General features: G+C 43.1%; 1 protein-coding gene across 1 annotated transcript in view; it reads right to left on the bottom strand.

Moving 5' to 3' along the window:
- WSCD1 (WSC domain containing 1) overlaps nucleotides 1–25,575 on the bottom strand; it is an 87,987-nt gene extending 62,412 nt beyond the window's left edge. The window contains exon 1 of the mRNA XM_081944355.1: nucleotides 25,348–25,575. The gene's annotated coding sequence lies outside the window, so the exon portion shown is untranslated. The remainder of the gene's footprint in view (nucleotides 1–25,347) is intronic.
- Nucleotides 25,576–27,579: the final 2,004 nt, after the last annotated feature.

The raw sequence follows: 27,579 nt of genomic DNA on the forward strand, positions 1-27,579 counted from the left end.
GCATAATAAATAAATAAATAAAACCCGAGAACATGTTCTAATGAAAACAACTTTAATATGAAAATAAAATAAATCTTACTATCTAAACCTTACATTTTGGGAAGAACAATTGTCGCCCACCTCCTTCGGCAGGCAAACGGAAGATCAGAAGGAAAGTACAAGAATGTGTGACGTATTATGAAAACATGCGCAGTAAATCATTGTCAGGTAAGAAAACATTTCTACAGTATAACTCAGAATATAAGCTCAATTGACAAACAAATTAACGCAGTGACACTCTAGGCTGTTTTTCAAATTCCCGGACTAACCTATGGGGTTTTTCGGATGGGCGCTCAGCCAATGGCAAACTAAGTCCAATTCTGCATAGCTTCCTAAATAAACAAAAAAGTGACCATAATCCCCACCAAAGGCACTTTAAAAAAAAACTTTTTCCCCTCTAAGAGATTTTTCCCATGGTCCTGATTTTCAAGGAATAGTTTCTAAATGTTTATATCAGCTCCAATGATCAAATAAACTACCAAAATCAATGTCTGTGGAGATTCTCAGTCATCCAACTGGACTTTCTGCTTTTTCTTTGAAGACGTTTCGCTTCTCATCCAAGAAGCTTCTTCAGCTCTGAGAAGTGAAAGGTCTACAGAGAAAAAGCAGAAAGTCCACTTACCTCTTGAAAAAGCACCTTTGGGATATCCAAAATCAAATAGACTACCAAACGTTTGAGTGGCTTGTGTTTAAAATAGAAAGACTTGTCCAGAGATATCTCAGACAATACATGCAATCTTTGATTTATAACCACAATTAGGATCGGAACTTCTGTTGTGAAGCGAGGTGATTGTGAAGTGAGTCATGTCTGATTTAATGACTTTTTTGTCATAGTTGTTAAGGGAATCAGACAGTTGTTAAGAGAATCTGGGCTCCCCATTGACTGTTCTAATTGGCAACCAGCTGGGAAGGTCACAAATGGAGATCCTGGGATACCTCAACTGTCATAAATATATGTTGGTTCCCAAGCACCCAAATTTTGATCACGTGATCACAGAGGTGCTACAATGGTTGTAAGTGTAAGGACCAATCATAAGTCATTGCAAAACAGCCATAAATGCGAGCGGGTTGCCAAGAACCTGTGATGCAGTCACATGACCGCACATGGGCCTGGCCAGTGGTGGGATTCAAATAATTTAACAACCGGTTCTCTGCCCTAATGACCAGCTGGGTAGGTGGGGCTCGGTGGTCATGTGACTGGGTGGGTGTGGCCAACTCAACGTCACTCACGTCGATGGGCTCTTCACTTTAGCTGTTGCAATGTAACGAGGGTTAACCAGAGAGGCAGTTTCTGTAAGCAGGGCAATCAAGATTAGGCTAGAAACAACACCAGAATGTTTCCTTCCTGCCTTGTAAGGTGAAAAAAAAACAAAAAGGGATTTCTTCCAACAACCGGTTCTCCGAACTGCTTAGAAAGTTAACCACCGGTTCTCCCGAATAGGTGCGAACTGGCTGAATCCCACCACCTGGTCCTCAGAACCAGGTCATAAGTACCTCAGGGGAGGTTCATCATAACTTCAAATGGTCGCTAAACACTAGTCATAAATCAAGGGCTTCCTGTAATCTAATCCAATCCAATCACCGTTTTATTATCGTTGCCGATAAAATTATTTATTGGATCATGACAAAATTATTTATTGGATCAATTATAATATAGAATAGCAGAGTTGGAAGGCACCTTGGAGGTCTTGTAGTCCAACCCCCTGCTTAGGCGGGAAACCCTACACCACTTCAGACAAATGGTTGTCCAACATCTTCTTAAAAACTTCCAGTGTTGGAGCATTCACAACTTCTGCAGGCAAGTTGTTCCACTGATTAATTGTTCTAACTGTCAGGATCATGTCTGCTGATACAAGTCTACAAAATTGCTGATAAAATGATTTATTTTATCATTGTTGCTGATGCAATGTTCTACAAAGGAGTGATTGAGTCTGCCATTTGCACCTCTATAACTGTCTGGTTTGGCACAACAAACAATCAAACAGGACAGGCACAGACTTCAACAAATAGTTAGGACTGCAGAAAAAAAAACAATTGCAACTGCCTTCCATTGAGGACCTGTACTAATTACAAAAAGGGCTGTGAAAATATCTACAGACACCCCCCCTCTCCCATCCTGGTCATCAATTCTTTCAATTTCTCCCCTCAACATGATGTTACAGGACATTGGACATCAAAACAACTAGACACAAGGACAGTTTTTTCCTCCATGCCATCACTCTGCTAAACAAATAATTTCCACAAGACTCTCTTATACCCTGGCATGTCAAACTAACAAGTAGGAATGTATTACTGTTATCCTTATCATCTTTCTTATTACCTATTTCCTTAACTTCTTATGATTATAATTTTGTTTGCATCACATTTTATTTTGATTGTTTTTTTTTAGTATCCTAGTATGATTTATGTTATAGGGACGTGGTGGCTCAGTGGCTAAGACACTGAGCTTGTCGATCAGAAAGGTTGGCAGTTGGGCGGTCCAAATCCCTACTGCTGCGTAACGGAGTGAGCTCCCGTTACTTGTCCCAGCTTCTGCTAGCCTAGTAGTTCAAAAGCATGTAAAAATGCAAGTAGAAAAATAGGGACCATCTTTGGTGGGAAGGGAACAGCATTCCATGCCCCTTCGGTGTTTAGTCATGCCGGCCACATGACCACAGAGACGTCTTCAGACAGCGCTGGCTCTTCGGCTTTGAAACGGAGATGAGCACCGCCCCGTAGAGTTGGGAACGACTCACACATATGTGTGAGGGGAACCTTTACCTTTAAGCCCTCTCTTATTATGATAATGATTATGATAATGATTTATCACTTGTTGCTTGTATGTGCACTGAGAGCATATGAACCAAAGACAAATTCCTTGTGTATCCAATCACACTTGGCCAATTAAAAAAAAGTCCTATTCTATTCTATTTATCTTCCTTTCCAAGCAGCACCTAACTTTTTGCCTGACATCTTTGCGATCAGAGAATGGAAGAAAGCTCACACTGTGGAAATGTTCCCTGCCTTCCTTCTTCATACACAGCTGAACAAGGAACATGTCTCCTTTGCCTTCCCCCAAGCTGCTTTCACAGAAAAGATGCTCCTTGGAAACCCAAGACAACTCCTGGCCAGAAACTGCCTTCTGTTTGTAAGAAAAGGTTAAAGGTTACCAGAAACATAAAAGAGTTTTCTTTTCATTCTAGGACAGGCCTTCTACTGTTCAGAACCTTGAAACAAAATGCCCAGTGACAGACGTCAAGCCTTCTGAGCTTTCCAGAGAGGAAGGAAGCTTTCTAATTACCATATTTTTCAGAGTATAAGACGCTCCGAAGTATAAGACACACCTAGATTTTGGGGAGGAAAACAAGGGGAAAATATCTGCCTCTGCCTCTCAGCAATTTGCCTTCTTGCAACAAACAGTACAGACAATATACACCGTTTGTAGTGTTATATTTCAGACTATACTTGTACAGATGCTGTTAAAATTGATGTGCTTTCTGGAAGTATAGTTATTCTCTGCTATTTAAAAGAATAGCACTTTTTAAAAACAATAGCACGGGGCCTCTTCAGTTCAAGCATTTATTTTAAAAAGCTTCTTCATTTTGTTAAGTTGTCTAGAATAATAATAAAGCAGTCTTTAAAAAATAAGTCTAATAATTTGAACATTCTATAGGCATTTATAGTTGTTGACTTACCTCCTTGCAGTAAACAGCCTGATTAGCACAAGAAAAAAAAAAGTCTTCCTCCCAGCAATTTGCCATGTGGAGCAAACAGCAAGTTTCACTTTCAATTTCTCCTGATCATCAGCTGTTACAGGCTGCAGGGATTGCTATAGCTTATTGAAGCCTCCTTGCAAGCCCCCCTCCCCCCTTTGCTGCAAAGAGGTAAATTTCTGGGAGGCAGAGGCTAAAGGTTTGGGGCCAGTGGGTGGGTGGGGCTACATTCAATGTATAAGACGCGCCCAAATTTTCACCCTCTTTTAGGGGGAAAAAGGTGTGTCTTATACTCTGAAAAATACGGTATATGCATGGATGCTCAAATTCTCCACCCTTTCAATCCATATATAAATCCCGTATTTTTCGGAGTGTAAGACATGCCTCATTTTTTTGTGGAAAAACAGGGCATGCAGAGTTTGAGAGGCCTGCAAAGTGCCCTTGGCGGATGGGGGTTCACAAACGAGCAAAAAAAGGCCCGTTTTTCACAGAAATGGGCCCATTTTTTGCCCAAAAGAGGGCATGAATACGCTTTAGGAGGCTTGTAGAGTGCTCTGGGCGGATGGGGTGGGGGTGGGGCAAAACTGAGCAAACAACAGCCCATTTTTGACTCATTTCTGCCCTACCCAGCCCCCAGGAGTACTCTGGAAGCCTCCTAAAGCCTATGTACGTCCATTTTTGTGAAGGAGGCGGGGTTTGGAGAGGCCAAAAATGCTGTATTCAGTGTATAAGACTCACTGATATTTTCTCCCTCTTTCGGGTGGGAAGAAGGTGCTTCTTATACTCCAGAAAATACAGTAGTCCTCGACTTACAACCATTCATTTTTAGGCACTGAAAAAAGTGAGGAATAGTTGTAATTGTGAGGTACCTGTACCTCAATAAGTTGTGACAACAGCCTTTCTCTTCCCAGTGGTAGGGCTGATCTTAGGTGTGTCCAAGACAAAACAGAGGGTGTAGACCAGTGTTTTAAGACCACACCTGCAACACTGCATCCAGTTTTGGTCACCACAGTATACAAAACAGGGGTGGTATTCACTTGCTTTCCCTACTGGTTTGCAAATGTGAACGTGCCATCAACGTATGTGCACGGCCTTCCACGCATGAGCTTTGCTCGTGTGTGAGGCTTGCACGCATGCGCACCGCTTGAAAATGTGCCTAAATAGGACAGCATAGAGCCAGGGCGGGTGGGCAGCCCACCCACAATTTCCACTACCGGTTCGAGCGAACCGGTCCGAACCGGCTGAATACAACCTCTGATACCAAAGAAGTTGAGACTCTGGAAAGAGTACAGAGAAGAGCAACAAGAAAGGTTAGAGGCCTGGGAGTTAAAGCATATGAAGAACCGTTGCAGGAATTGGGTATATCTAGTCTAGTGAAAGGAAGGACTAGGGGTGACACAACAACAGTGTTCAAATATTTGAGAGGCTGCCACAAAGAAGAGGGGGGGGTTTTCAACCTATTTTCCAAAGCACCAAAAGAAAAGATAAGAAACAATGAATAGAAAATAATCAAGGAGAGAAGCATCCTAGAACTAAGGCAACATTTCCTGACAGTGAGAACAATCAACCAGTAGAATGGCTTGCCTTCAGATGTTGTGGATACTCCAAACACTAGAAGCTTTTAAGAAGAGATTGGACAGCCACTTGTTTGAAATGATACAGGGTTGGACTAGAAGACCTCCAAGGTCCCTTCTGACTGTTAGTCTAGTCTGTTTTTCAAACTTGGTGGCTGAAAGATGTATGGGCCTCTGCTCCCAAACTAAAGAGGATATTAAGAATGACTACTTAGTAGTAAAGTTAATCCTTCATAGTGATTTTGAGTAGATAGCTTGTCAGATGCCATTTAACGTCCTTTGTTTGAAATGTAGGTCAGACAGCTCTGTAACCAGATAAAGGGTTTAGAACAAATTTATAGAGAAGAACAGTCTGCCTCCTTAGTAACCAGAGCAGCACCTCACATTTTTCTCCCTTATCATTTACCAACATATTTCCTCTCTGTGTATCCTACTTGCATCATATGGGTCTGTTTCTTTTGAAGATATATTTGAGATAATAGATAGATAGATAGATAGATAGATAGATAGATAGATAGATAGATAGATAGATAGATAGATGATAGATGATAGAGATTTGATTATAGATGATAGAGAGATAGATTAGATGATATAAATAGATAGATGATAGATAAATGATAGATAGATAAATAGATAGATAGATGATAGATAGATAGATAGATAGATAGATAGATGATAGATGATAGATAGATAGATAGATAGATAGATAGATAGATAGATAGATAGATAGATAGATGATAGATAGTATTTGTGCTGATAAATAAATAAAGGGAGATTGGGCATGCCAGGGGTTGTAACACACACACAGACACACACACACACACACACACACACGCATTCTTGCCACTTCACTCTAACCCTGAATCCGATGGCTCAGTGTTATTTACCAAGCTAAAGCAGTCACTTAGGTTCCTCGCCTTCTCCAATCTGCTGGTTTTTCTTGGTCAGATTTGCACCATGACAGGAAAGATGTGATGGTGGTGCCATGTTCAAGGTGCAGAAATACGGAGAGCATATTTGTCCAGCTTTTCCCAAACAGTTTATTTTTGGGGAAGAAATCACTTGAGGCAGGCAATTCCTTAGCCTGAAACCAAGATAAACTAGATCATCGGAACACTTCAGTGTCCTTCCAATTAGAAGGACAATCATCACTAAGGTGCATCATCACTAAGGTGCATCAGGTATATTGTGTCAAGCTTGAAGCGAGCTTATGCTGTTGCAAACTGTTATCACTTCTTGGCTTGCCAAAGAACCGGGTGAGGGGAGGGAAGGGTGAGATGGAATGCAGGTCCCAGACTTCAAGAAGAAGAGCCTTGAGAACCGAGGACACATTGGCAGATGTTTGTCAAGACCAGAGACTTCTTCTCATAATAGTACAATGCCACTCAATTGGACTACGTGACCTGCACTAATAGGAGTGGGTGGGTGGGGAGAATCGATACTGCAATTACGTGGATTTGCGCAGGAATTAGCTAGAGTTGGTTTTGAGTTCTTTGGCGCCGAAACGATGTACTCAATAAAGTCTTGCATTCGGACATCTGAGAAGTTCAAAAGTGCTTGCTTTGGTTTTGTTAATCAGAACGTTGACATGTTGATTGAAGAGTGTGTCAGGCTGTCCACGGTTTGAACCTCTAAATCAGGGGTGTCCAAACTTGGCAACTTTAAGACTTGTGGACTTCAACTCTCAGAATTCCCCAGCCAGCATGGCTGGCTGGGGAATTCTGGGAGTTGAAGTCCACAAGTCTTAAAGTTGCCAAGTTTGGACACCCCTGCTCTAAATAAAAGCGATCCTGGGCTCCATTTTATGGGTAAGGTATAGCACTTTGAGCAATAGCACTTGGACTTATATACTGCTTTACAATGCTTTGCAGCCCTCTCTAAGCAGTTTACAGAAGTCAGCATATTGCTCCCAATAATTTGGGTCCTCATTTTGAACTGCCAAATTACAGGCAACCAGAACGCTGCAGTGCTGCACTCTAACTAATGCGCTCAGCCAAGGCTCAGCTTTATTTGAGATCATGTGTATTGCAGCATTGAATAGCCAGAACCAAGAGTGGGTTTCAACCGGTACGGACCAGTATGGCTGTACTGGATGGTGAAATTTAGCATGCCTTCCCGTACCCGGTGTTCTGGAGGCCCCACACCGGAACGCTCCCTCCCCTGGTCTTCCCCCCACCCACTTGCTCCCCCCCCGCCCAGTCGCTGCTCGCTCGCTCGCCCTGCCTGTCAGCACCAGGCTTGCCTGGCCCACCCACTTCCTTTGCCGAGCGGAGGATTGGGAGAAGCCCACGTGGTGCGCGCTCCCTTCACTTTGACAGCTGCCTGGTTCCCAATGGGGGTGGGGAAGAAATCCATGTGTTTTTCCTCCCTCTGCATGGATTTCACCCCCCCTTCATTGGAAACGAGGCGGCTGTCAAAGAGAAGGGAGCAGTGCGCGCCACGTGGGCTTGTCCAACAGCCAGATCCTCGTCTCCTATTCCTTCTTTGGCTGTTGGACAAGCCCACGTGGTGTGCGCTGCTCCTTTCTCTTTGACAGCTGCCTTGTTTCCAATGGGGGGAGGAATCCATGCAGAGGGGGGAAAAACACATGGATTCCCCTTCCCAATTCCCCCCCCCCCTGCGTTCATTGGAAATGAGGTGGCTGTCAAAGAGAAGGGAGCAGTGCGCTGCGTGGGCTCGTCCTACAGGCGAATCCTCGCCTCCTGTTCCTTCTTCGGCTGTTGGACAAGCCCACATGGCACACACTGCTACCTTCTCTTTGACAGCCGCCTCATTTCGAATTGGGGGGGGGGGTAATCCATGCATTTTTCCTCCCCCCCCTTCATTGGAAACAAGGCAGCTGTCAAAGAGAAGGGAGCAGCGCGCACCATGTGGGCTTGTCCAACAGCTGAATCCTCGCCTCTGTTCCTTCTTCGGCTGTTGGACAAGCCGGTCACATGATCGCTGAGCCACTCCCACAAAACATGCCACACCTACAGAATAGGTTCTAAAAATGTTTGAAACCCACCACTGGCCAGAACTGAGAATCACGTGCCAAAATCCCTGAGTTTTATTCCCCCAACTTTAACTGTCTCTAATTGCCTATCTCAGTGTAACCAATCCAGTTCATACAAAATGTTTTCATAACAATCATTCCAAACATAGGTTGGAATATAACTCCCTCCTTCTTCCAGATGGGTGGCCTTGAGGCCAAGTCTTGAACAAGCACAGTTTCTACTTTCTATTTCCCAACCATTCCCCTCTTTCATTCCCCCTCCCCACAGCTCATAATAATAATAATAATAATAATAATAATAATATATTTATTTCTTAGCCGCACCCTCTCCCGAAGGACTCGGGGCGGCGTACAACAAAACATACGAAATAAATATGTAAACAAAACATGGCAGCTTGTCATCACATAGCAGCGAAACACAGCAAGCGTAGTAGTCTCTCTCTCTCTCTCTCTCTCTCTCCACACACACACACACGTATGTATGTATGTATTTGTGTTACAACCCCTGGTATGCCCAAATATGGGAGGGAACTCACTACTACCCTTTCTGTCCTTCGGCTCACTACAGGAGACCATCCAGGCAGAAAACCATATTTTTATTTTTAATGTTGCCCTTGCTATGTTTGTGTTGTATTTGTGCTGATAAATAAATAAAGGGAGACTAGTATAGATCTATTTCAAGCTTATATATATAATATATAATATATTGCTGTGTATATGTATGTTCCAGCATAATTCTGGAATACCTTGAGCAATTTCAACCAAACTTGGTACATAGAGGTAAATACTGTGGGGGTAAGACACCCTTAACACCCCTCGGGGTGTGTGTTAAGATACAGCCTGTTGTGCCATGCTGCTGTATTGGCTTCTACTGCACAGTGCAGTGGAGTTGCCATGGTAACAGCTTCACAGTACTCAACTAGAGGGCTCCATCTGGTAATGGGGACAATCCAACATTAGAAATGACGTTTGGTCTGGACATTTTCCCCCCATAAATAAATACCCTGACAATAAGTAATAAAGGTGGGATAAAAATCTAACATAAATAAATATTAAGCAATCTTCCTGTCAGAAGAAACAGAAATTTCTGTCTTGCAGAAGAACATTTAATAACTGAAACGACAAACTCCAATTGTGTTCATTTGAAACGTTTCCTCCTCTTGCCACTGATTTCCAAATGCAATGAATTCTACATTATGGTCAGAAAACTTCTCAGTTCCATTAGTTTATTTTAACACAATTCCAGCAATGGTGCATAAATTAGCCGTATGTTTATTTCAGCTCAAAACCGTAGTTACGGAAAGTAATTTGTTCCATTACAAAGCCTTCCCTCTACCACTCTGTATATTTGGAATAACCGCAGTAAAAGTGTCACTAGTAAAAAAGCTCAAATATACACCTATACAACAGAGTACTGTTATTAATAGAAAAGGTCAACTTAGCTAACAATAGGTTACTCCAGAAGGCACACCAATGGAGAGTTGTCAAGAATAATTGAAGAGTTTCACACACTGTATATGAAAGCATCCATAGATATGAACAGGAAAGTTTGAATTGATATCAGTCTGGCCCATTTTGGCTGCTTTGCAAACAAGCATTTCTTCCCGGATTCTTAGTGTAAAATAACCGGATCCAGAAAAACAAAACAAAACAAAAAAACTTAGAAGGGAATATTTGTAGTTCATAATTCAGCTGTGGAGTCCTTGGTGCTCTCTAAGCTTGCTTGCAAACATTTCATTGCCAGACTAGTGTAGGAAGTTAGCACCCACCCACCTCTCCTAGAAGAAGGAAATATTTTGAGAAATATTAAAAAGGCAGACTATTATATTTCCCTGGAATGAGAATTGGAGAAACAAGCTCTTGGAAAGCATCCCCCACTTTCCTTAATAGCCCATAGCAGATGTCAAGAGATAAAGAGATAGATAGCTCTACTCATAAGTAAATACACTCACCCAAGATCCAACAAAGATAGGATTAGCCTTCAGCCCAGAGGTGGGTTCCTACCAATTTGGACTGGTTGAACCAAACCAGTAGTAACTTGGTGGCCTGGGCCACTGGAACTGGCAGCAACCCAGGCCTGCCACGCCCCCAAACCAGTTCTCCTATGGTGGTGCCATCTTGTTTTTCGGTTCTGTGCATGCACAGAACAATTTTCATTGCAAAAAAAATATTTATTTATTCATTTTATAAGGTTTTGTGCATGCACAGACCTTTTTATTTGCAAATGTGCATGCGCTTGGAGCAAACTTTTTGTGCGCACCAAACCAGTGACGTGCAGTGAGGTTTATGGCTGGTGAGGCACTGACCCAGTGGTGGATTTCAAATTTTTTTAGACTTGTGGACTTCAACTCCCAGAATTCCACAGCCAGGCATGCTCAGTTCTGATTTAAAGTGACAGCATTTGTTTTTCTCCTTTGCGAAAGAAGGTTCCTTCTTTCTTTCTTTTTTCTTCTCCCTTCCCCTCCTTCCTCCCTCTCTCCCTCCCCCACCCTCTCTCAAACACACACACACACACACACACACACAGAAGTTGGATTGGACTACACACACTTTCCCCCAGCCCCAGAAGGATCCAGCCCAGCTTCACTGATTACAGGTTTGAAAAGGCAACGTGGCTCTGCCTGCAATCAAACTACACTTTGAAGTTTGAAGTTTGAATTCCTCCCCCTCCCTCCGACCCACACGTACCTTTTCCAATTGTTTCAGAGAGAATTTCAACTCTGCTCTTGCCTCGGGTCCTCTGAAGAAGCCCGGCCCAAACGAGCGCCCTCTACTATGAGGCAGGAGAACTGCGTGCCTCACCTACTTCAGGAATTTTTAGGCTTTTAACCTTGCTTAACTTTGCTCGAGTGATCATAAAACGCCTAAAGTCAGATTAGATGAGGCATGCTGTTCTCCTGCCTCATAGTAGAGGGCGCTTTTTAGAGGCTTTTTTAAACAGTTAAGCAGAGTCATCCACTGTGAGGCAGCAACTAGCTCAGCCTGACCTCAGCTCTCGCCTTTTTCCTTTTACATTTTTTTTTCTTTTCATGATGACAGTGGTGAGGCTGTGCCTCCCCTGCCTCACCTGACTGCATGTCACTGCACCAAACTGACAGTAATGCCGGCATCAACCCACCCCTGCCTCAACCACAATAGGAATTCCCCAACAAGCCCCTTCCTTGTATCAGCAGACCAAACTTCAATCAAACATAGCTCAGAAAACCTACAGAGCCAGCTATGACCCCTACAACAGTCAACAGAATATATGCTCAGGAACAGAAAGTTCAAGTGCAAAGCCCAAGAGAAGGTATAAAAAAAAAACCCATTCTCAACTCCATATGGTCAGCTGATCAGAGCCACCCATGTGCTTCTACTTCATCAATAAATAAAACTCTCTTTCCAATCAGCCTCCAGCCTCCCTTTTATCTCCAGTGCCTTTCTCCCGGCTTGGAGCTAGACCTGGATATTTCTTCCAACACTACATAACATCATCACTGCTGGTGAGGGTAGCATTTGTTTCCCATTTATATGCAGGAGTTTGCAAGCAGTCAAGCAGACAATCAAGCAGAAAACAATAGCCTAATCCAGTGGTGGGCTGCTCCAGGTTCGGGCGATCCTCTAGCAAAGATTCTGTGCGGTTCTGCGAACCCCCAAATCCCACTCCTTGCTGGCCCTGCCCGCCCCTCCCAGGAGTCTCCACGCAGCCCATTTTAGATGCCCGGTAAGTGTAGGGTCCACGCGGAGGCTCAGGGAGGGTGAAAAACAGGCCTCCTGGGAGCCTCGGGAGCCCAGGGGAGGACATTTTGGCCCTCTCGGAGGCTTGATGGAAGTCTCCAGAGTCTGGGGAGGGCTGGAAACAGGCCCTTTCCTGGTTTCCACAGGGCTCCAGAGCCTGGAGGAGGCCGTTTTCACCCTCCTGGGTGCTCAAGGAAAGATTCATAGCCCAGGGAGGGTGAAAAATGGATCTCCCAAAGTTTCGGAAGGCCAGAGCCTCTGGAACCCAGGGAGAGTGAAAATGCCCTCCCTGCAGCAGTGCAGGAAGCTGACTAGGCCACACCCACCATGGCCACACCCAGCCAGCAACCCGGCAAAGAATCCATTGCTAAATTTTTTGAAGCCCACCCCTGGCCTAATCAAGGAATCGCCAAGGAAAAAAAAACCAGGCTACCACCAGCATCAGCAGGGAAACGATTGAATATTACCCGGGATCAAACACCACACTCATTAGCACTGATGATGTTACCTGATCAGGTAACTAAATGTCTGCATGCAAACAACCAAGGACAGAGAGCACCAAGGACTTCACAGGAGGCGCGGATCTTACAGGTTCCTAGGCAATGGGGATTTTACTTTCACACTGTATTTCTTAAAATGAACAAAAGATCCCTCAATCTTTTCTCTTCTTTAAGAGTAAATAGGTTCCTGTTCTGACCCCCCTCTTCATACACCAAAGCACACCGAGACAAAGATACTGCAATGGATTTATTAACACACAGACTAGACCTTGGCAGCAATCCAGCACAGACTAGACCTTGGCAGCAATCCAGCCTGCCAAGACAGTCCCGATAGCTTCTCCAGCTCTAGTAAATACGTTGATTCCTGCAACAGCTTGTGGAAAGTCCCTCCTTAAATACAGTCTTGAGAGGAGTCTAATTACAACCACCTGAGTTCAATTATCTCCTGTAACTGCGTAGCTGTTCTTTATGTCTATTAGCCCTCCATTGCAGGGCATCCAGAACCACCTCCCTTGTCTCCTCCCCACTGCTCCAATGCATGACGTCAGGAGCACACTCCCTTTGGCTTTCACCACTGCTCCATGCCTCAGGTGCCTCCTGGTAGCCAACCAGCCTCTCTGATCCCTGCTCAGAGTCGGAACCCTGTCCAGGGTCCTCCACATCTTCCAGCGCCGACTCATCAGACTCCTCGTCATCAGAGTCTGGTTGCAGCTCCAACGGCTCCTGCTGGGTCACAACAGGTTCTTGTGCCACCTGCAAGGTTGTTTGGTCACATGATCAATCCAGGAAACTCTGCAAAGGCAGTGAGGCCTTGGAGAAGAATCCTACAGTCCGTATTATGAATGAATGAGGCATTTCATTATTCAAAGAAAGTAAATACCATAGTGAGGTTCAGGCTAAGTTGAGCATTTTTTAAATGCTAGGTAGATTTTAGTCTGTGGAGTCCTTTTTGCTCTTTGGGCTTGGTTGTTTGCTTGCAGACATTTTTGTTATCTATTTAGCTCAATATCTTCAGGGCTAAATAACCCGGAAGATGTTATTTAGTTGGGTAACAAAACCAATTCCCTGTCTACCAGGAATGGAAACAATTAGAATAGAATAATTTAGAATAACAGAGTTGGAAGGGACCTTGGAGGTCATCTAGTCTAACCCCCTGCTTAGGCAAGATACCCTACACCACTTCAGACAAATGGTCATCCAATCTCTTCTTAAAAACTTCCAGTGTTGGAGCATTTACAACTTCTGGAGGCAATTTCTGTTCCACTGATTAATTGTTCTCACTGTCAGGAAATTTCTCCTCAGTTCTAAGTTGCTTCTCTCCTTGATTAGTTTCCACCCATTGCTTCTTGTTTTACCCTCAGGTGCTTTGCAGAATAGTTTGACTCCCTCTGCTTTGTGGCAACCCCTGAGATATTGGAACACTGCTATCATGTCACCCCTAGTCCTTTCTTTTCATCAAACTAGACATACCCAATTCCAGCAACCGTTCTTTATGTGTTTTAGCCTCCAGTTCCCTAATCCTCTTTGTTGCTCTTCTCCACACTCTTTCTAGAATCTCTACATCTTTTTTACACCGCGGCGACTGAAACTGGATGCAGTATTCCAAGTGTGGCCTTACCAGGGCCTTATAAAGTGGTATTAACACTTCACGTGATCTTGATTCTATCCCTCTGTTGATGCAGCCTAGAACTGTGTTGGCTTTTTTGGCAGCTGCTGCACACTGCTGGCTCATATTTAAATGGTTGTCCACTAGGACTCCAAGATTCCTCTCACAGTTATTACTATTGAGCAAGTTACCATTGGACATTTTTTAAAATCATTTTGATCACATTTAAAATATATACATGTTTGCATCACATTCAGAATCATCACATTGAGGAATGACAACATTTTGATAATCCAGCATGTCTACCAAATGGGATTGACAAAAGGTTTCTCCTATAGTGTTTCTGTCTGATTCTTCCAATAGAAATTGCGTTGACTTATTTTACTTGGTTTTTAACACGAGTGATGTATCACCCAAACTTGTTTTAAAGGCTGGTCAATAAAAGCACTGGGAAATGGCTGTCAAGGGAGGTCACCAGGGGCACAAGGGATCGATTTGTTATTCCTTGTATTAAATGTCTAGATCACCATTTCACAATCTCAGCAAACTTTACGATATGTGGACTTCAACTCCCAACATGCTGGCTAGAGAATTCTGGGATTTAAAACATCCGCACATGTTAAAGTTGCTGAAATTTGGAAACACTGAACTAGATAAACGTCTGTAGAGATTCTCAGTCATTCAGGTCAAGGTTTGTCCCAAATGTGCTTTTTCAGGAGGCAACTGGACTTCCTTGTTTTTTCTTAGTCCAGTGGCTTCCTGAAAAAGGACCTTTGGGAAAACCATGACCTGGATGACTGAGAATCTCTACAGACTTTTAGCTATACAATTTGGGATGAACACCCCTGGAATGGTGTGGGAGCAGGAATGGATTTCCAGAGGGGAAAAAATGCAGACTACAGGAACCAGGACACAGATAAACCTCCAAGTGCTACAACAACCCTCTAAAAGGTCTGCAAGGAAAATAAATCCTTCCATTCCCCACTATCCCGTCAGAATTGAAGAAGCTTCTTGAATGAGAAACAAAATGTCTTGAAAAGGAAAAAAAAAAACAAGAAAGTCAATTGCCTCCTGAAAAAGCATCTTTGAGACTGGTCTGGGAATCAAGCTATTGTCCAAAGCACCAGAGACAATGGACGGAAACTACAGTAATCAAGGAGAGAAGCAACTTAGAACTGAGGAGAAACTTCCGGACAGTTAGAACAATTAATCAGTGGAACAGCTTGCATCCAGAAGTTGTGAATGCCCCAACACTGGAAGTCTTTAAGAAGCTGTTGAACAGCCATTTGTCTGAAACGGTAGGGTTTCCTGCCTAGGCAGGGTGTTGGACTAGAAGACCTCCAAGGTCCCTTCCAATGCTGTTATTCTATTCTATGAATAACATAGCAGGTGAAAGATAGTGAAGTTCTAAATCTGCTAAAATATGGAAGACAAACAGATCAAAGGAGATTACAGGCTTACATGCCCTAAGAGTTTTCTGTGTGTGTGTAAATATGCATGCACAGACACACATGTATTCATGTGCACACATGCACACCTTCAAATTAATGTTGACTCCTGGTGACTGTAGGAATTATGAGATGGGAAATTTTCTATCTTGAATATGTTAAACCAAGGGTGTTAAACACAAGGCCCGGAGCTATCCTGGGAAATGTAAGGGGCCAATCAGCGTGGCTTCGGCCCAGTCTACTCAATGCAAAGCAGCAGTTTGGGGAGTGATGACAAGCTGGCCATTCCCACCCAGTCAGCCACGCCCAGTGAGTGGCGTCAAGTTGGCCACGCCCACACAGTCAACCATACCCACCCAGTCGGTCACATCCACCCAGTCGGCCATGCCCCCCCTCCCCCGCCCAGGTCAACCACACCCTGATGTGGCTCTCAATGAAATTGAATTTGACTGCATTCAGTTTTGGTCGCCACGATGTAGAAAAGATGTGGAGACTCTAGAAAGAGTGCAGAGAAGAGCAACAAAGATGATTAGGGGACTGGAGGCTAAAACATGAAGAACGGTTGCAGGAACTGGGTATGTCTAGTTTAATAGAAAGAAGGACTGGGGGAGACATGATAGCATTGTTCCAATATCTCAGGGGTTGCCACAAAGAAGAGGGAGTCAAACTATTCTCCAAGGCACCTGAGGGCAGAACAAGAAGCAATGGGTGGAAGCTAATTAAGGAGAGAAGCAACTTAGAATTGAGGAGAAATTTCCTGACAGTTAGAACAATTAATCAGTGGAACAGCTTGCCTCCAGAAGTTGTGAATGTCCCAACACTGGAAGTCTTTAAGAAGATGTTGGATAGCTATTTGTCTGGAATGGAATAGGATTTCCTGCCTAGGCAGGGAGTTGGACTAGAAGACCTCCAAGGTCCCTTCCAACTCTGCTATTGTATTATTGTATTAATACCCCTGTGTTAAACGTTGACTAGCACTGATGATGTTGCCTAGTTTGTGTAGTGAAACATCAGCAAAAAACCAACCAAGCTCGGGGAGCATCAAGGACCCCTCAATTGACCCCTCCTACGGAAGCTAAAGCTTTAAATTAAACACAGAAAGAGGCCACACTTTCACATATTTTGGACTATCATTCCCATAATACATAACCCATTGTTCCTATCTTAAAATATCCAGGAAGTATCACCATGCCCAGTCCCCCTACTCTATGCCAGCCTCACTGAGGAATTCTGGGAGATGAAGTCCACACATCTTAAATTTTCCAAGATTAAGAAATGCTGGTCTATGTGACAGCTGCAAAAGACTAAAGTGCCTGTACATTTTTTAGAAGTACCAACAAGCTTTGACAATGCTAGTTCCACTGTGGATCCTTGAATGATGTCCATTCATGTTTTCTATTCCCAGAATAAATAAAACTGTTTCTGAAATTGTTTTTTTTAAATAACTGAAAGTAACATCGATGCGTTTTTCATCATCCTAACCTTAAAGAAAGCCTCATTTAAAACCTGGAAAAAATATGAATGACCCAACGTTGGACAGCGTGGGTGGCAGGAAACACAACAGAAAGCTATACTTCCTGTCTTTATCACCACACCATGAATCTAGAATCATTTCAAAATCATTGTAAGAGTTACATAAACAGAAACAAGATTTCAGAGGGGCACCAAACTTTCCCCCATTCATGTTGAGTGAGAAATGACAAGTCTCACCTAGCATGAGTGATAGTGAGAACAATTAAATTGATGGAACGAGTTGCCTCCAGAGGTTGTAGATCCTCCAACACTGGAAGTTTTGAAGAAGAGACTGGCAACCATTTGTCTGAAATGATAACAGAGTTTCCTGCCAGAGCAGGGACTTGAACTAGACGACCTCCAAGGTCCCTTCCAACTCTGTTATTTTGTTTTATGGAAGTATTCTGTACATACTCAGAAGATTTCTCCACATCAGTCTTTCTCACTCTTGGGAAGTGTGGACCCAAAAAGGGGTCAAAGAAGCCCTCTTGAAACAGAAGGGGAGGGATACAACATAAACTATCTCCAGTTTACAACACAGTCCTTTCAACAGTTCCAAGAAGGGTCCACCCCCATTTGCACTATTCAGGTGACCCTCGGGACAAAGATAAACCTCCAGGTGGCCTCAATAACTCTCTAAAAGAATGCAAATGACCAGCTGTCTGCAAGGAGTATAAATCTTTCCATTCTCCAACATCCAGTTAGAACTGAAGACTGTTCTTGGATGAGAAGTGAAACGTCTTCAAAGAAAAATAAAGTAATACAATATACAATACAATAGCAGAGTTGGAAGAGACCTTGGAGGTCTTCTAGTCCAACTTCCTGCCTAGGCAGGAAACCCTATACTGTTCCAGACAAATGGCTATCCAATATCTTCTTAAAGACTTCCAGTGTTGGGGCATTCACAACTTCTGGAGGCAATTCTGTTCCACTGATTAATTGTTCTAACTGTCAGGAAATTTCTCCTCTGTTCTAAGTTGCTTCTCTCCTTCATTAGTTTCCACCCATTGCTTCTTGTTCTACCCTCAGGTGCCTTGGAGAATAGCTTTCTTTGTGGCAAAACCTGAGATATTGGAACACTGCTATCATGTCTCCCCTAGTCCTTCTTTTCCAAGTCTTGAAAAAGGCATCTTTGGGACAACCATGACCTGGATTACTGAGAATCTCCATAGACAGTCAATTCCCAGAATTCCCCAGCCAGCATGCTGTCTAGGACAGGGGTCTGCAAACCATGGCTCTGGAGCCACATGTGGCTCTTTCATCCCTCTCAAAATATGCATCACAACTGCCAATGTGCGATAGCCGCCAGCATGAGGTTTTCGACCTATATTTTCAAAATGTTTTTGTTGCATGCAGAACTAAAAAAATGTTTTCTCTATACCGGTTTCATAAATGCAACACACTATAGGTTTTTTTTATACACAGCATAAAGGTAAAAACATAATATATGCAATGCTATCTTCATTGTAGGTGTCAAAAGGGTTTTGGAGCTCCCGGTGTTTTTTTTCTTCTGTGGGAGATTGGGTCCAAATGGCTCTCTGAGTATTTAAGGTGGCCAACCCCTGATCTAGGGAATGGTCAGATAATGGGGGCATAGCCTGCAGCTGCATAATGGGTGGACAGAGAGACTCAGAAAGGAACCTCCCAAATTTCTCAGTCTGTAAAGGAGACAGTGGGAGATTTGTACTTTCAGACTTAAAGGACACTGTCCGACTAACCTTACAAGAAAGTAGAATTAGCTCATCTAGTCATGTTTCCTGTCTGGTTTACCTGGGAACACTGACATCGATGTTACAAGTCTGAAAGTCCAAATCTCCCATTGGGTAGAGCAGAGCTAAATTAGCCCTCAAATCCCATCCCAGAATTCTGCATGATTTGCCACACAGTTTTTAGTTGCTTTAGTTTTACCTCAATTGACCATGATAATGTCCTTATTCAGTTTGGTGCCTTTACGTTACAGATTGTTCTTGACTTACAAGTACAACTAGACCATAATTTCTGTTGCCGTCATAAGTTGAGGCACAACATGACCGGACTCAATTTCAGCACTGTTTTTAGGTAAAGGTCCCCCTCACACATATGTGCTAGTCGTTCCTGACTCTAGGGGATGGTGCTCATCTCCGTTTCAAAGCCGAAGAGCCAGCGCTGTTCGAAGAGATCTCCGTGATCAAGTGGCTGGCATGACTTAGCGCCAAAGGCACACAGAATGCTGTTACCTCCCCACCTGGTCCCTTTAATCACTGTGCCAGACTGGCTCTTCTGATTGAAAGTGACTAAGGCATACATAATACTTTAGGTAAAGGCGAAGGTTCCCCTCACACATATGTGCTAATTGTTCCCGACTCTAGGGGACAATGCTCATCTCCATTTCAAAGCCGAAGAGCCAGTGCTGTCCGAAGATGTCACTGTGGTCATGTGGCTGGCATGACTAAATGCCAAAGGTGCACAGAACACTGTTAGCTTCCCACCAAAGATGTTTCCTATTTTTCTACCTACATTCTTTATGTGCTTTTGAACTGCTAGGTTGGCAGAAGCTGGGACAAGTAACGGGAGCTCACTCCATTATGCGGCACTAGGGATTCGAACTGTCGACCTTTCTGATCGACAAGCTCAGTGTCTTAGCCATTGAGCAACCGCGTCCCCTTGACTGAGGCATACATAATGCTTTAGCAATGGATCAAGAAACCAAATGCCCATCTTTAAAAGACCTGGTCTTTTTCTTCTTAAGAAAATCAAATTACAGTGGCGACAATTTTGCTTTTATCTGATGGGCAAGAGCAATATTTATTTTATAATGTATTTTATGAACATCAGAAAGGGAAAGATACAAGTGAACAAAAATAAAGGAGAGTTGCAAAAAGCTCTGCAATTTTCAAAGAGGAAACTAAACCAGAATTAAAGAAGAGTGGAAAGCAGGCCTGGTAAAATACAGGTGGTCCTCGACTTACATCCTAAACCACAATTGAGTCCAAAATTTCTATTGTTAAGTCAGAAATTTGTTAAGGGAGTTTTGCCCCATTTTACGACCTTTCTTGCCACAGTTGTTAAATGAATCACTACAGTTGTAAGCCAGTTGTTAAGTGAATCTGGCTTCCCCATTGGCTTTGCTTGTCAGGAGGTCACAAAAGGGGATCACATCACTTTGGGATACAGCAGCGGTCATAAATATGAACCAGTTCCCAAGCATCCACATTTTGATCACATAATCGAAGGGATGCTGTAACTTTTGACAAATGGGCATAAGTCACATTTTTCAGTGCCATTGTAACTTTGAACGGTCACTAAATGAACTGTTGTAAGTTGAGGACTATCTGTAGTCCACTTTCTCTCTGGTCCCGGTGACCGACCCAAATTCGATCTCACATCATTATCCCGGGACACATTTATTTGCCTCCATTCATGAAGCCGAGGTGACGCAGTGGTTAGAGTGCAGTACTGCAGGCTACTTCTGCTGATTGCCAGCTGCCTGCAATTTGGCAGTTCGAATCTCACCGGGCTCAAGGTTGACTCAGCTTCCATCCTTCTGAGGTGGGTAAAATGAGCACCCAGATTGTTGGGGGAAATAGGCTAACTTTGTAAACCGCTCAGAGAGGGCTGTAAAGCACTGGGAAGCAGTGTATACGTCTAAGTGCTATTGCTATTGCAGTCTAACTGCCCACTGCTAGGAGTTCGATCTTGACCTGCTCAAGGTTGACTCAGCCTTCCATCCTTCCGAGGTGGGTAAAATGAGGACCCAGATTTTGAGGGGTAATAGGCTGACTCTGTAAATCACTTAGAGGGGGCTGAAAAGGACTATGAAGTGGTATATAAGTCGAAGTGCTATTGCTATTATTCTGCCTAGCCTGTTGCTCTCATCCAGCTTCAAATTAAGCTTCTATCTAAGATAGTAGTTGTCCTTGTTTTCAAAAAAGACCATGTTCTTGAGTCTTATTTTTTCTACATTGAAACAAGAGATGACCATATATTATTATTATTATTATTATTATTATTATTATTATTATTATTATTATTATTATTATTATTATTATTATTATTATTATTTAGATTTCTAGACCGCCCCCTCTCCCCGAAGGGACTCGGGGCGGTCAGATATATATCTCTGTTGTATGTACTTGTTTCAATGTAGATAAAATAAGACTCAAGAACTTGGTGGTCTTTTTTGAAAACAAGGACAACTACTATCTTAGATAGAAGCTTAGTTTGAAGCTGGATGAGAGCAACAGGCTAGGCAGAATAATAATAATAATAATAATAATAATAATAATAATAATAATAATAATAATAATAATAATAATAATAATAATAATTTATATATACAGTACATTCCTTCAAACATAACTTGTATTCAGTGGTGGGCGGAGTTAAGTTGAGTCTCGAGTCAAAAGTAAAAAAAAGAGTAATTGATTTTGTCAATGTTTGTCAACAGTTCCTTCCCGAGGAGAGTCTGGGAGTATCCACATTGGGAGGGTCAAAACTATCCAAATAAAGGTGGACAGAACATCACTGGGCAAGCCTCACCCTTTTCCAATGTCCATATTTAACAGGGGAGGAGTTTTCACTGCCTTGGCTCTGTCCGCCATTTTGCTGATTTTGACCCTCTCAATGTGGACTGCCTTGCTTTCCCCTCATCTTCTCTTTCGTGAGCCTTTCTTCTGTCACTTGCCACTCTCTTCATCCTACTTCTCCTCAGCCATATAAAAAAGGTTCTTCTTGCCAGTATAATACATGTAGGGAGGACTTTAAAAAGAAGCAGGCTTAGATGGACAGACTAAATATTTTAGTTCTTGAACTTAAGTGGGATTATGCCAAAGACCACCCAGTCAAGTTTTCTCATGCTTATGGTGGACAACCAGATCTCTTTGCATTGCTTACAAAGAGGATGCTAAAGCAATCAGGCCTCTTCTGTTGCTTAAGCCTGGTCCTCAAAGCTGGACTGAAATTGAGAATTTTCTCTCAAACATCCATATAAAATTACCAGAATAACAGAGTTGGAAGGGATCTCGGGAGTCTTCTAGTCCAACCCCCTGCTCAAGTAGGAGACCCCATACCATGTCAAACAAGTGGTTGTTCAATCTCTTCTTAAAAGCCTCCAGTAAGGGAACACCTACAATTTCTGAAGATAAGCCATTCCACTGGTTAATTATTCTGACCGGAAATGTCTCCTCAGTTCTAGGTCAGTGATTCTTAACCTGTGGGTCGGGACCCCTTTGAGGGGTCGAACAACCCCTTCACAGGGGTTGCCTAAGACCATCGGAAAACACATATTTTCAATGGTCTTAGGAACCGAGACACCAGTTTTATGGTTGGGGGTCACCACAACATGAGGAACTGTATTAAACGATCGCGGCATTGGGAAGGTTGAGAACCATTGTTCTAGGTTGAGATCTGAGGTGGGTTGCTCCTGATTTGGCCTGGATTGGGCGAACCGGTAGTGTCAGCGACGGGAGACTCTGCCCACCTGCCTGGATGCTTATGCACATGTGCAGAAGAGTTGCGAGTGAGCACGTACGCACACGAGCAAACCGGTAGTAAAAAAAAATGGCAAAAAATGGTTGGGATCTCTCTCTAACCAGCTTCCACTCATTGCTTTTTGTCCCGCCTTTGGGTACTTTGGAGAATCGGTGGATCCCCTCTTCTTTGTGGCAGCCCCTCAAATTTTGGAAGACTGCTATCATGTCATCTCTAGTCCTTCTTTTCATTAAACTAGACATAGCCAGTTCCTACAACCCTTCTCCATGTGTTTTAGCCCCCCAGCCCTCTAATCATGTCCGTTGCTCTTTTCTCCACTCTTTCCAGGATTTCTACATCTTTTTTTTTTAGAGTACTCAAAACAATGTTATTTTTAGGTGGTTTTTTTTTTGAAGAGTAGTTTAATGTTTAAAAATTATTTAATATGTAGTCCTCAAATAGAGAATTAGATATTAAACTGATAAGAACAGATACTACACTTGATTTTAGCCAAAAGGCCGAGAAGCGATCTCTACATCTTTTTTTATAATATGGTGACAAAAATTGTAGTATTCCAGGTGTGATCTTAAAACTCTCCTCTACACGGTTACCTACTGCTTACTTTGTCACCTATTGGCAAATCCCATTTGGTTATGATCAGGCTCCCTTTGACTCTTGTCACCTTGCATAGGGACATTGGGTTTGTTGCAAATACATTCTGCGTCAGGTTTTGTAAATTTACTTATTATTCTGTCCTGTCTTTCTGCCTCTATCTATACCCCTGCCGATCCCTATCCCATACATGTACATCAAATTGGGGTCACCTTTTTCTATGCAATTTCCCCAAAATATCTTTGTAGATAAAAGTTCCCAAATATACACCCTGTTTGGCAGGCTGTTTCTTCATAATTGTTTGTTTTTTACTCAAGCATTTATCATGACTCCCTCACCTGGCTTCCTCCCCCCTCCCCGGGGGTGGGGGGAGAGGAAGGATGTGTGCCTACCTCTTTTTCAAACACCCGTTGTTTTGCATAAAAAGTTTTGAGGACATTCTGTATATTTCCACCAGCCGTGCTTATGACTCAGACTGTACTGGTGGACTGTATCTTTCTGTTCTAAAGGAAATAGGCAATTATTTCTTTTACATCCTTAATGTCCTGGAGCCCTTAAGAAGAATAGTTATTGATAGACTTATATCCTTTACGAAACCCAATTTGATTTCAATTTGCCTCTCTGTGTAATGACTTAATTGGCTCATTTGCACTCTTTTCCTTGTTCTGAGGATCATTCACCTGCATGAATGGGTAAGCCTTAATGACTTAAAGAGCACCCAATAGATACTGAAGTGGCATAGGGCAATCGGGGGCGCTATGGAGAATACATATGTGGAGCAGAACAGTTGAAGGAAGGCAGATACCACCATAAGAAATGCAAGAAATTGCAAGGATGCCCAAGGAGATGGTGGAAAGCAGTAAACAAACATGGTATCTTAAGAGAAACTGTATCAAACTGAAATTGCACTGGTCATCCGGTAGTATCTATCAGCAACAATTTGAGATTTCTCTTATTCATCATAGTCAGGGTTTAACTGGAAAAGGGGGGTTTGGAGAAGGAGACATATTCATGGAATTACTTTCAAGAACATTGCCGTTACCCTGGAGAAATAAAGATAAGAGACTGGTTGAAGTGGAAGGGAAGAATGCTTTCCTTCCTTCCTTCCTCCCTCTAAAGTAGAACTATAGGCTTGCTTTCTGCAGTCTTACAATGATCCATTATGAGTCAACCACAACATTAGAAGATTATGGTGTGAAAAATTAAGATTAAACCCTATGGGTTTAATAGAAATAAACTTGAGCTTTGAATGTGTGTGTGTGTGTGTGTTTGTTTGTTTGTTTATTTCAGTATAATTATGACCATCATTGTTCTATTGTCTTTTATATCAACATTAAAAGGGGGGGGGGGAGGAAGGCTGCCAAAGAATTCTGATCAAATTTAAGATCAAGGGAGCTTTCAAAATAATAAGAATAATAAACTCTCCCTTTGGATCTTCCTGGAACAGCGTGCAAAATACTTCTCGGCAAGCCAATAGGATTTTCAGAGGTGAAGGAATAAGTTTCTTTTTTTTTCTCCTGAAGAAAGAACCCCCTTAGAACAAGCTTTGCATAACACCAATTTCAGAAAAGCAGCTTTCTCCAGACGGGAAGAGGACACGGTTTCCAATACATCTCGATACATCTCGAAAGAGGCCTGAGCACTGAAAGCACTCAAAATGCCAGAAGACACCCCCCCCCACTCCCCTCCAGCCATCGAGCCCCCAAAGCAAAAAGAGGCTATTGATAAAGTCTTAGAAAATATCTCTGGGCACGAAGAAGGGTGCTTGGAAGAGAAAGTGGATTCTACTTGTCCCCCCCCCCCTCCAAACCTGATCAGGCAACCTCTTCCGGCAATAGACCCAGATACAAAATTGGTCCTTCCAAGCCTCCCTTGGTGCCCTACATATGAGAGAGGATGAACCCTGATCCACTAAGCCAAACCTTCGTGAGATCGCCCTGTCCGTCTACTCTACACCCCCCCCCCCCGCATTGAAAAGGATGCTTTTCATCCTTCCTTGAGAGAGGCTGCCTTCCTTAAAAATAAATAAATAAAGGCACGCAATCCCTTAAGGCTGGGATAAAAAAAAAACCCAAAAAACTGTTGGCGAGGAAAAAGCCCGGAAAAGTTCTCCAGTCCCGAGCCAAGCAGTGGAGGATGGGAAAGTGCCAATGTGCCAGGATGGGAGGAAGGAAAGAAAGAAAAAAAAGAAAGGAAAGACTCACCTCTGGATAACAATATTCCCAAAACTCCGGATTCGGCCAAGAGAGAGGGAAAAGTCCCTGGCAAAGCCCAGGAATGACAGACAGGCAGGCAGGCAGACTACAAACTGGACGGCAGCGTCGAAAAAGGGTTGCCCTTGACTAATCCTTCTTCTGTCAGCCCGACGGAAAGCCCGCAGAAGCCGTAATCCTCCCCTCGCATCTCCTCGCTCCGGCGGCTCTGCTGGATCTCTCCAACTCAGCCTTTCGAATACCTCCAGCTGTTTATATCAGTAACTAACCCAGCCTTAAGAGAGCAAGCCTCGCTTTCGCACATGCTCAGTGGGCACCCAGCTTTTGTTCCTGCGCTCGCTGAAAGCTCTCCCGGGGTCCTAAGTGACTCGCTCGACCACGGCTCCAAACGGCGAGCCAGGAGGATGCAAAAATATCTCGCCCGGGAGCTGTGCTTTTGGGGATGTTCCTGTCTGCCGGGCTGCAGGATAAAGAAGAGCGATCCCGTGGGAGCAGCTCTGGGAGACTGATCCGATGACATATAAACTGTGAATCCTTCCTCCTTTTCTTTTTTCTTTTCTTTTAATTTTAAAAGCACAATTTCACCACCCTCGCACTATACAGCTCTGCATGAATTCCTTCAAACAGTCCAAACAAACAGCTTAAGAGGAGCTGTGCCTATACTCCCCTCTGCCTTGCTTAACCCCCAACTCAAATAGAGCAGAAACAGCACGTTGTCTAATTTGTTACTTGAAACCATTTCAAGGGTAGGTAGGTAGGTAGGTAGGTAGGTAGGTAGGTAGGTAGGTAGGAAGGAAGGAAGGAAGGAAGGAAGGAAGTGAAAGGAAGAAGGAAGGGAAGAGAAGGGAAATGAAATGAAAGGAGGAAGGAAGGAAGGAAGGAAGGAAGGAAGGAAGGAAGGAAGGAAGGAAGGAAGGAAGGAAGGAAGGAAGATTGCAGAGAAGAGCAACAAAGATGATTAGGGGACTGGAGACTAAAACATATGAAGAATGGTTACAGGAAATGGGTATGTCTATTTTAATAGAAAGAAGGACTAGGAGAGACATGATAGCAGTGTTCCAATATTTGAGGGGCTGCCACAGAGAGGAAGGGGTAAACCTGTTGTCCAAAGCACCTGAAGGCCAGACAAGGAATAATGGATGGAAACTGAACAAGGAGAGATTCAACCTGGAAATAAGGAGGAATTTTCTGACAGTGTGAGCAATCAACTAATAAAACAGCTTGCCTTCAGAGGTTGTGGGAACTTCATCCCTGGAAGCTTTCGGGAAGAGATTGGACTGCCATCTGTCGGAAATGGTGTAGGGTCTCTTGCTTGGGCAGGGGTGTTGGACTAGATAATCTACAAGTTCCCTTCCAACTCTGTTAATCTGTATCTAAGGAAGGAAGGATCCTGCTGAGTTAAATTCTCAAAGTTTCATTTGGTCCATGCATTGACATTAAATTAAAAATGATTCCTTTATTTCAAGGAGAGGGAGGAGGAGGTATGAAGATTTGTTGAAAGGTACTTGAATTTGTGTGGAAAACAAGTTTCTCTAATGTGTAGAGAAGAAAAGGGATGCATACAGGAGAATGAAAACCCCAATTACTGGCATTTTTCTAGAGAAACGCAGGGTTTGCCGATGTATTTTTTTTTCTAGGTGCCAAAATCTGTACCCTTCAGAAATCCCAATTTAATGCACAATTCAAAATATACACAGAAAACATGTACATCCTGGAGAGAGATAGATGGATGGACAGATGGGCAGACCTGAATTCATCAAGTATGCACAAATGTGGTTTATCATTGCAAAATGTTTTTTAAAAAGGTGATTGTGTTGTCCCCAAAATTGGGCACTTGCTTGGTGTCGAAGCCGAAAAATCACCAGACACAAGGTGTGATATAGAATTATATTTTTATTTTGGTACCAGTTTGGTACCCTGGCTTGAAAAGCCAACCAAGGTCCAAGATTAGAATCCTACAGCTGTTTTTATAGTCAAGGGATGGTCGCATAACAGATAATATTGATTGGTTATTTGGATTTCAGCCCTCCTAAACCCTTACAATTGTTATGTTAAATAACTAAATGTCACATAACCTGTTTTTCACCCCAGGTCACAGGTATCTTGCAAAGTATGACAGCTATGTGGGTTTTGGAGGTTTTCTTATAAGCAAGCTATTCTTGTTCCTAATATCCTGGCTAGTGGTTTTAAGGTGCTAACTTCTGTCTCGCTGTTAATGTGCAG

The sequence above is a fragment of the Natrix helvetica genome (genome assembly GCF_964273705.1).
Source record: "Natrix helvetica genome assembly, chromosome: 2".
NCBI lineage: Eukaryota > Metazoa > Chordata > Lepidosauria > Squamata > Natricidae > Natrix > Natrix helvetica.